Source organism: Lissotriton vulgaris, chromosome 1_1 (assembly GCF_964263255.1).
Source record: "Lissotriton vulgaris chromosome 1_1, aLisVul1.2, whole genome shotgun sequence".
NCBI lineage: Eukaryota > Metazoa > Chordata > Amphibia > Caudata > Salamandridae > Lissotriton > Lissotriton vulgaris.
Genome location: NC_141685.1, coordinates 1,606,677,507 through 1,606,687,837, shown reverse-complemented (window position 1 = coordinate 1,606,687,837; position 10,331 = coordinate 1,606,677,507). Strand labels below are relative to the sequence as shown.

General features: G+C 45.3%; 1 long non-coding RNA gene across 1 annotated transcript; it reads right to left on the bottom strand.

Moving 5' to 3' along the window:
- Positions 1–4,723: 4,723 nt before the first annotated feature.
- Positions 4,724–7,391, bottom strand: LOC147750873 (uncharacterized). Its single transcript, XR_015299888.1, has 3 exons — positions 7,330–7,391; positions 6,130–6,255; positions 4,724–4,799 (listed from the first exon to the last, which is right to left on the bottom strand). It is a non-coding gene; the product is annotated as an uncharacterized LOC147750873 (long non-coding RNA).
- Positions 7,392–10,331: the final 2,940 nt, after the last annotated feature.

Genomic DNA, 10,331 nt, shown 5'->3' with positions numbered 1-10,331 from the left:
TCACTTGTTTGCTAATTGATTTGAAGGTGCCGCAGTCTGCATTCCTCATGTTCACAAGTTCAGAAGAACATGCTCCTCTATCCTCCTCCTCCAGACTCCTATTTCCATCAAAGCAGAGGGCTGGTTTACGCCCAATGAAGAAAGACTCAGCACTTGTGGGGGTGTTGTTCTACCTCTTTGCAGGTGAGTTGACGGCTCTGGGGCCATTGCTGGGAAGCTCTAATACCGGATTAAAGTGGTTTGGACCAAATCCGAGGCGGAAATTTTTTTGTGTTTTTGCTGACTTGCTTGCCTTTGAGGTGCTCTTAGGGGGGGTTCCGTCTGTTTGTGGGTGAGTTTCGGGGTCTGTGAGCACTGCTGGGACACTCTAATCTTGATTGCATTTGCTTTTCAGGAAATCCGTGGTGGCAAACCGGACTTATGGCCTAGCTACGCAGCGCGTTTGGACCGAAGGCCGAGAAATATTGTAAGTAGGAGATGTTGCTATTGGCCTGTTTGGGGGTGTTATGCTTTTTGCCGGGTGGGTTGGCGGGTCTTGGGCCATTCCTGGGAAGGTCTAATACCGGGTAGAAGTGGTTGGGACAAAATCCACGCCGATTTTGTTGTTGTTGCTATTTCTGACATTTTGCTTAATGTAGCGTTTTCGGGGGCCTGTTTGGGGGACTTCCTGGTGTTTGTGGGTGGGTTTCGGGGTCTGGGAGCACTGCTGGCTATGGATACTTTACTTTGCAAGAGGTTTGAAGCAAATCCATGGTGGCAGAGGGGAGTTAGGGCCTAGCTGCAGAGCGCGCGCGGAGTGATTTGGGAAATTTGGGAAAGAATTACTAAGTCCCCATTTTTGTACTTTTGCTCTTTGGCTGTTTGGGGGTCTTCTACTCGTTTTCCTCCTGGGTTGACGGCTCTGGGGCCATTGCTGGGAAGCTCTAATACCGGATAAAAGTGGTTTGGACCAAATCCGACGTGGACATTTTTTTGTGTTTTTGCTGACTTGCTTGCCTTTGAGGTGCTCTTAGGGGGGGTTCCGTCTGTTTGTGGGTGAGTTTCGGGGTCTGTGAGCACTGCTGGGACACTCTAATCTTGATTGCATTTGCTTTTCAGGAAATCCGTGGTGGCAAACCGGACTTATGGCCTAGCTACGCAGCGCGTTTGGACCGAAGGCCGAGAAATATTGTAAGTAAGAGATGTTGCTTTTGGCCTGTTTGGGGGTGTTATGCTTTTTGGCGGGTGGGTTGGTGGGTCTTGGCCTGGGCCATTCCTGGGAAGGTCTAATACCGGGTAGAAGTGGTTGGGACAAAATCCACGCCGAAAAGCCTTTTGGCACTTTTTGTAACTTAGGGTTCGTTAGGGTTAGCCCTAGCAGCAGGATTGCATGTGTTTCGGGGTGTTCTAGATTTTTGCAACTGAGTTCTGGGGTCTTAGAGCACTCCTGAGAATGTGTAATTTTGGTTGCAAGTCATTTGAAGAAAATCCATGGTGGGAAAGGGGGGATTTTGCATAGTTAAAGTAAGCCTTTGCCACTATTCTTAACTTAGGGTTCGTTAGGGTTAGCAGTATTCCTTTTGCATGTGTTTGGGTGGGGGGGTTTTCGAGTCTTGGAGCGATGCTGGCTATGGATACTTTTGCTTAGTTGCTTGCAAGTGGTTTGAATGCAATCCACGGTGGGTAAGGGGGTATTTGGGCCTACTTTTACTTTCAAAGTACGTTTTGTCACCAGTTTTCTGCTAGGCCTCGTTTTTTGTGATTTGATTGGGGGTCTTCTACATTTTTGCGACTGGCTTTAGTAAGGGTCTGGGTGGGAGCACTGCTGGGAAGATCTAATTTTGTTCTAAAACACAGTTTACAGTACACCTAGCTTGAGGGGAAAGATCCGCTACATTAATTTGCCCATACTTATTTATCCTTCAAAAGGTGACTCAGACAGAGTACGCACTGTCAAAAATATTGTACTGTCTACTAGGAAAATCAAAGTGTGACTTTTTGCACTCCACAGCCTACATACCTTATATTTATTTATCAGTGGTGTTGTAATATTATATCACTTCCTGTTTTTCGTTGAATAATTACAGGCCGGGTTTCAGTCTGTGCAATGGGGAAAAAAGGATGGAGTCAGGCTTCACATTAGCGAGCCGCAATTCAGCATCCGCCAGGCAGGCAGTGGACAGGGTGTCTTCTGGTCACCAACATTGATGGACGAAGCGTCAGATGGAATGGAGGAGTGCCGCTAATAAGAGGAATTTTTGTTCTGCATGCAACTTACTTACCAAATTCAACAGGACAACTACAACAATATACAGATACAGTATCCATTGTGTTTTTCTATGACTGTGACTGCATTTCTTGGATCTCTCTCTGCTTCTAAATTGATCCCTTAACACATCACTTAGTCCACTCCACTATCACATCTGCACCACACATACAGCCTGATTCATGTACGGGCCGTTTTGCGTGGCCCTAATAGCGAATCATAGCGACTCGCTATTGAGGACACGCAAAACGGCATTCATGTAGGAATTGCTAAATCAATAGCGATTCCTACATGTTCTCTATTTGCGAGTAGCAATTTGCTACTCGCAAAAAAAGGAATTTCTCCCCATTCATTCCTATGGGCCAAAAGGCCCGTAGGAATGAATGGGGAGTATCCCTTATTTGCGAGTAGCAATTTGCTGCTCGCAAATCAGATAGCGATTTTAAGGGTGCCAGGGGTGTCCAAAGGACACCCTGTAGCACCCCTAAAATGCACATTAGAACAGGTGTTGCGCACACACATGTCCAAAGGACATGTGTGTGTGCAACATGCAACTTAGAAAAATGCTTTTAAAAGCATTTTTCTATGTTTTTGCTATTTACCGAGAGGTCTGACCTCTCGGTAAATAGCGGCAAGAAATTGCGAATTCGCAAATTTTAATTTGATGTTGAATTGCATTTAAGGAATCTCTAATAGAGATTCCTTAAATGTCATTCCTCGCACATTTGCGACATCGCAATTAGCGATTTTTGCATTTGGGATGCTGAATCCCAAATGCAAAAATCGCTCTCGCAAAGGGCCGGATTCTCAGAATCCGGCCCTTTGCGAGGGCAAAAAAGCTTTATGAATCAGGCTGATAGTCATTTGTAAGTGCTCCTACGTAATTCGCAAGTCGCAGCACGCCCCAGCCCGTAGAGGACTGGGATGGCCCCAATGATGAAGCATGTCACCAAGGGGCAACCCTGGTGAGTGAGGGGACACCTAGAAAAAGAGCAATTTCTCCTTTTCTATCTACTACACCTTCCAGACCAACCCCATTGAGTGTTGTGAATGGATTTATAGTGACCAGCAAGGCTCTCAGGTATCTGGCAACAGAGACCTTATGTTGAATATAGTTATCAATAATTCCACACACGCCCTGTACTGTCGCATTCTTTCTTCCACAGTTGTCGAAAGTACTACTTACTTTTCACTGACATGCATGCACTAGTGCATGCACTTTCAAAGATTGATGGATAGGTTTGTACCCAAAGATTTGTTTATGTTCACAATTGTTTGTCCATGCTGTGCTATTTTTTCTTGTCTCACAAAACCTTTCCCAAAACCCCCCGTACCCATCCATTTTTCAAACCCTAACCCTCTTCCCCCGGGCTGTGTGGTTTTGATTGATGTGTGACTAAATTACAGCAATAAATCCACACACTTGCTGGGGAGGATAAGGTGATACCAACAGGCTGGTGAAGAAATCCGAGGATATATTCTTACTCTGCTTGACAAAGACCCATGGCTAATGTCAAAGAACTTCAACCGAATTAGTAGTTATACTTTACCATTTGTTAGGCTACAATGTGGCACTGTTCTAGTGTACTGTCACCTGCTATATTCTCTATTGTACCGTTGTATTGCTCAGGAGGACAAACCAGATTTCATTTTCTTTTTTTTCATAGGCATGCAACTGCCACTGTGTCACACCACTAGTACCACCGCTATGAGGAAATTTTATCCGCCCAGGATTGCCAACCTTATTCGCTGTTTCCCGTGGAGCCAGCCCTGGGCCTAGCCCTACTTGCAACCAGAAATTACAGGTAAGATAGGCGTTTGGTTGGAGGTAGTATAATGGAGTATTAGGAGAGACGAGAGATTGACGGTAGTACTACTAAAGTCCTAGGACTATTCAGGAAAACAAACTTACTGTTAAACCCCCACCCACCAGACTCAAAAGCAGTAAAAAACAGGTATGGTCAGATAAAGTTTCAAAAATTATATTTTTATAGCCCTAACAAAATAATCTCCCGCAAGACCCTCCCTAACCCCAACGATTGTCCTTCAAAAGTCCCCAAAAAACCCAACTCCCAATTCCCACCCCCCAAAAGTCTCTAAAAAAGGGGCAAGGGACACTATGGCAGGGTGCTGTTGGCTTTAGCAGCCAGGGCATCATGCTCCTTGCGGAGGGTGGCAAGTTCGAAGCGGAGGCCCTCCACCAAGTTCTTATAGTTCAAGACCTCCTGCTCCAGGTAGGACAGTCTGAGGGATAAGCGGCGCCGGTGTGCCTTGCAAATCCTGTGGGGGGCAGCTGCTGTCTTTGCAGCTCGGCATTGGCGTTTGGCTTTGGTAGCCCGGCTACATACCGCTGGAGCACTGCGCTGGCTGGCAGCCCGCACGGAGGAGGATGCAGCTGTCCCCGTGGATGTTGTTGTTGTACCAGACTGCGTCTCCTCCTCCTCCAGGGCCACCAGCCGCCGATATTCAGCGACAGTGGCATCCAGCCTCCGTTGCCGGGCCATTCGAGCCAGCTCCTTCCTCCTTGATGGTGTCTTGGATTTGGAAGGAGCAACTACATGAAGAAAGAAAGACATAGTCTGTAACCAATGCTCCTTAAGTTTAACACAAAATGATTGAGCAGAAAGTTGTCACAGTACAAGTAGCAAATTGAAAGCACAGTACATAACTATTGAGGACAGTATCTATGTAACCTCCGACTTCTTCATCCTTGCTCTAAAATTAGTGGGAGTTTAAGGAACAAATTCTACAAGCACTATGGACTTCCATTACAGTCGACTATGACAGTACACCAGTCTTATTCTTCTTCTTCTCTCTTGTTTAGGAAAATTGGTACGTTATCTTATGCAAGCCGGCATAATGCCAGCGCAGTGAACTTGCACCCGAGAAAAACAGACGCACACCATGGTGAGTGAGACAGACTTGCGTCACTGTACCGGTCCAGTACATGCAGGTGGTGAGGCTCTTACTTTTCTATTACGGGTGGCACTGAGAATACTCTGTTAAAAGGGCTACTGCTTAATTAATTTAGCTTTCACCCTACAGTGCAAATGAGTATTAGAAAAGGAAAATAAAGAAGCTAAATAATCTGATTATCTATCACTTCACATGGGATGTATTTAATGACATATGGGATGACTTTAGGTGCTTTGCTTATTATTGAGTGAACAGTGATACCCCCACACATGAATGACGTACTACTACTAAACTAAAGTTATTAAGAGAGGTAGGGAGTGTCCACCGTAATAACCGGATATATGCTGTGCTTGCAGTTGCAATACAAACTACTGCTACTTTTCATGGTAGTATTTGGACAAAATTACAACTTCTTTTCCTTGCCTTTACTACACTGGAACGGACGTGCGGGTGCGGTGTTACATGCTCTTCAAAGTAACACTTAGTTCATCCAGTGACCGTCTACTCTCTCTAGATACACATATGCTATCTAAGAGTCAGATAGTACCATGAATGATCCAGGCATCCATCCATTCAAAGTATATGCACACATACAGTTTCTGTTTCACCCACCCAGGCTGTTCTCCTTACACCCATCCTTGCTTCATCATTCACCCAGCCATGCACCATACCATATTCTTTCCTTCCCAGCCACCTCGGGGACCAAGCAAACACATATCATTCTTCTTTGCCAGTCATCATTACATTTCTCGTCCTTCCACACTTACATACACCCTTCTTTCGCTTTTCGTTCATCCCTTCCATCAAGTTCACCTCAGATCTGATTGGGATTCTTCTCGCCAAAAACTTCACAGCTAAGTCGAAGTACATTTAGAGGAGGCTACTACCTGGTTTATTTATAATACACCCGTGCAGAAAGCACACTCTGCAGTCTTCAATCTCAAATGAGTAAGGAATGTATAGCTTACCTCTGCCCGCCACCACCGTGTCATCCCCCACAGATTTGTCCGGCACTTCCACCGCCTCCTCCCCAGAGTTGTCCTCGTCCAATGCCACCACCACCTCGACGCTGGCCCCGCCTCCAGATGTTCCACCTACAAAGTACATTTAATAATGTTAGAATACACCTCTCACTACTATATAATATTTGGTCTAGGAGGAAGAAAGAAATGTGAAAAAAACAGTATACAATTTAATAATTTGTGACTGTCTACTGTAAAGTAAAAATGTCCCTTTTTCCAGGGAAGGCTGTTGTCTTGCTGCACTTTTTGGCACAACTGATGAATGCTTGCTTTTTATTTTTAACACGCACCACTTTTTATCCTAACAGACAGAAGCTTGACTTCTAAGAACACGAGCAGGTGAGAGCTCGGCTCGACCACAAGAAATGTGTCCAATTAATCGTCAGCACTAAGCACTTTTCCATTTCCAGTTAAACGTTTACTTTTATGACAAACTTGATTTCAATAAATTTGTTTACTTTTAATAAAGCTTTTAAACTCCAATAGACTCTGTGGTTTTTGGTCCTCCAGACTAGAGTGGATGAGCTAAAGGGTTTGGAATTTTTGCAAGCATAAGTCCGTGCCATCGGTGACTTTGGGAGCTAAATGACTCTGCCACACTATCTAGTCAGTAAGGAGATTGGGGGTTCAACTACAAAGTCTGTTATCACTGAGGTATGTGGAAAGTCTAACAGCACCTATTATAATTGATAAGCTAAGCAATGCATTATTTAGTGTCCATAGTTCAGTTTGTGCAGATTTGTCCCTGCAACAGTAGTAGAATGGATTGTCCTCCTATCCAAACCAAAAGTAAAGTAGTATCTTATTCTTTCTTGGTGGTCATTCACCTTTTTATTGTTGGCAATTGTCAAAGCATAAACATTTAGAATACTTGAAAAGACATTATGGACAATCCCAGAGGACTGCACTCAGTGCATAGAGCTATTGCTGACTAGAATGGGAGTCCAATGGAAATGCCAAATGTGCAATCTTAGTTAGCTACACAGACAGACTAATAAGAATAATCTAGTAATACCACACAGAGTCATAGTCGAGACAGGATAAGAATTTAGATCCTGTCTACAAGAAGATCAAAGACGATTTAGAAAAAATCGAATGAGGAACGCTAGGAAAAAATAAGTACTCTATATTAAAATTAAAACTTACTGGGGCCAGCAAAGGAGCCCTCGCCTGCCCGGTCCTGGCCTGCATCGTCAACAGCACCCTCCTCTTCCTCCTGTGTCCTCCTCTTGCCCCTGGGGGAAGCTGATGTACAACATGAAAGAAAGAAAAACAGAAAACATGGATGATATTTGTCAACCAAATCAAACATTTCAAAAGAACTAACAAAATATTTTTGCGAAATAGCAAATAGACAACTACTCCACGGGATATATTATTGACCAATCTCATGTGGTCGACTACGTTATTACTTTAGTATTGCTTGATTTGCGGACCGTCTAATTGGAAATTACCTTATGTAACTCACTAAACAAAGTACTAAAAAGGTTTGCCTAGGATTGGCAGGCAGCAGTCCGCAGCACGCGAAGTGACAGCCAAAGCCCATCGTGATTGAAGATCAGCGACAACACTAAAGTTTCCTACTACATTAACCAGTCATTAAAATACTCAAACTATCAATCCACCACCACTATTTCTTCTTATCGCCATGTGTACAAAGGAAGGACTGGACTTGAGTCTGTAGGGGCTGATTTAGAAGCCACTTGCGGCTCTTTTGCTCCATTGTTGCGTGACTTTTGTGACGCAGCGGCAGCACAAAAGAGGCGCAATGGTGCGGCGTATATTAACAACGTGACGCATATGGGAGATGCATCACGTTGTAAAGCCCTGCGCCAATAGGGGGCGTTCCGGCGCAAGGGAGGGCGTTCCTGCGTAGGAACGCATCCTAAAAGTGGCTGAGGGAAATCTACAAGATTTCAATCAGTCACTTTGAGGACAATGATGCGTGACTCAAACCCTGCGCCTGCTTGAAGCAGACGAATGGCTTGACGCAGCATTGGGGAGATAGGGCACCCCAGAGCATTGATGGAGCTGCACCATCGTTGCGACGCAACTCCAGCAATGCGCCGCCTTTACGGCACAGATGCGTAACGCTTTGGTAACGTTTTGGGCCCATGGTGCGCCGCATTGTAAATACAGCGCACCATGGGTGATGGTGGCGTGACGCACAATTACTGGAGCATCCCTGCTACTTTGCAGGGATGCGCCGGTAATTAAAAATCTGAACCTTAGTGTGTAGCATTACGCAGTTCTTTAAACTACACTCATACATAATTTCACAGGCCAATGAAATGAACACAAAATCTAAAACAAATAAGCATAGTAGCAACACTACTGAGAAGAAGGAGAGCAGTGTACCTGAAATGCACAGAAGATTTTGAAATATAATTTACCTACAATGTAATGAGCAGCATTATTGCTCTTGGTAAAAAACAAAAATGTGCAATATAATAACACAGCAGGAGAAAACATAGTAGTAAAGAAATAGCTACTACTACTCACCAAGCCCGGGGATCTCAAGGCCAAGGAGGTCGAGCAGATCTCGCTCACGGGTCAGGACATCCGTCCAGCGGTGGGTGGCCTGGTTGTAGGTGCGCCAGACCCGAGAGTGGTGGTAAATGGCCTGGCACACCTTCTCCCACCGCTTCGGGCGCTCCCGGACCCCGTACCCGGCACTCATCTTGCCGCCTCCCATGATGGTCCTGGGGAGGCGGCGCTGAACATAAAAAATGAGTTGGCCCACCTCCTCCGGGGTAAAGATCTCCCTGGGTACGACCTCCTCCCCCCTCAAACGCCCGCACGGGAGCCGGACACGGGGTGCGGGACCCTTCCCCTTCTCGGGATGCTTCCCGGCTCCCTTCACCATGGTCTGGGCGGAAAGGAATAAAGAAAATAGAATAGGGAAGAGAAGAAAAGAAAAGAGTTTAAAAAAGTAGTTTACAATTAACCAAAAGTAGCAGTAAACACAAAAATATAGGGCTAGAAAAATAGAGGGATAGATAATAAGTAAAATAGATCAAAAAAAACTTCAAACAAGCAAAGGATGGCAGAGATTGACAGAGGATACAAAGACCATGCCCAGAACCATAGCAATGAATGAGAAACAAGATGGCCGCGCCCGTTCACGACCGCGCGGGTAAGTTCGCGCGAGATTTTCCTTGCGAACACTCGCGAAACTGTACTGGCGAGCCGCACACTTTGCGAGATTACACTTCGCGCCCGGAAACGGAAATACGTCAGGCAAACAAGATGGCTGCGCCCTTGAACGACCGCGAGGGTAACTTCGCGCCTTGCGCTACGAGCGGCTCGCAAAAACGCACAAAACCTTGCGAAATAACACGCCGCAAAAAAACAAATTGCATATTCGCACGAATTTGCGGCTTCCGAATCCGATCTCGCGAGTGTTCGCGCCCCGCAAATCCCGCGAAATTGCAGTAAAACGTGTTTTGCTAAACTGAAAGCAGTCGGCAGGTGCAAGAGTTCAAACTCATCATTAGTAACAATTCCCTGTAGTGCTTCCTGACTGGGGCCCCTCAAGAATTCAGTTGCTAGTTGCAACAATTGTATGACCCTGCTCTGACCCTCACAGCAGGCTCATACAATAGCTACAAGTAGGCCACAAAGGTTCTGGAAAAAAAAATGCACTGCAACAGAAAGCAAATTACAGATAAGGAAGCAGGCGCCAGACTAGAATTTTAAAACAGAGACACATTAATAAACTAACCCCAAATTAATTCATGTCAGTTGAAGCAGGGCTGGTGTGCTTGCTTTCCCCCCCCCATAATCTACAGTGATGATGAACCAGAGGGTGGCATTGATGTAACAGAGGGTTGCAGTGGTGAAACAGAGGGTGCTGGGAACCTGTGATGATGAACCAGATGTAGAAACAACATAATCGCGACTGTTGCGAGCCGAAATGTAAGTTTGCAATTGCGAACTGGTACGAAACCCTCGCGAACTGGCAGAAATGCTTGCGAACATACAAAAAAAAAAATCCGCAAATTCGTGAGAATTCGCAGATTTTGCGGATTGCGAGTTCGCAAATCCGCAAAATTCGCGAACGTGAGATTCGCAAAATTTGCCCATACTTACAAACCCATTGACAGAGAGGTGCCAGTGAAAATCCGGACCTTTCAGGATCATTACCA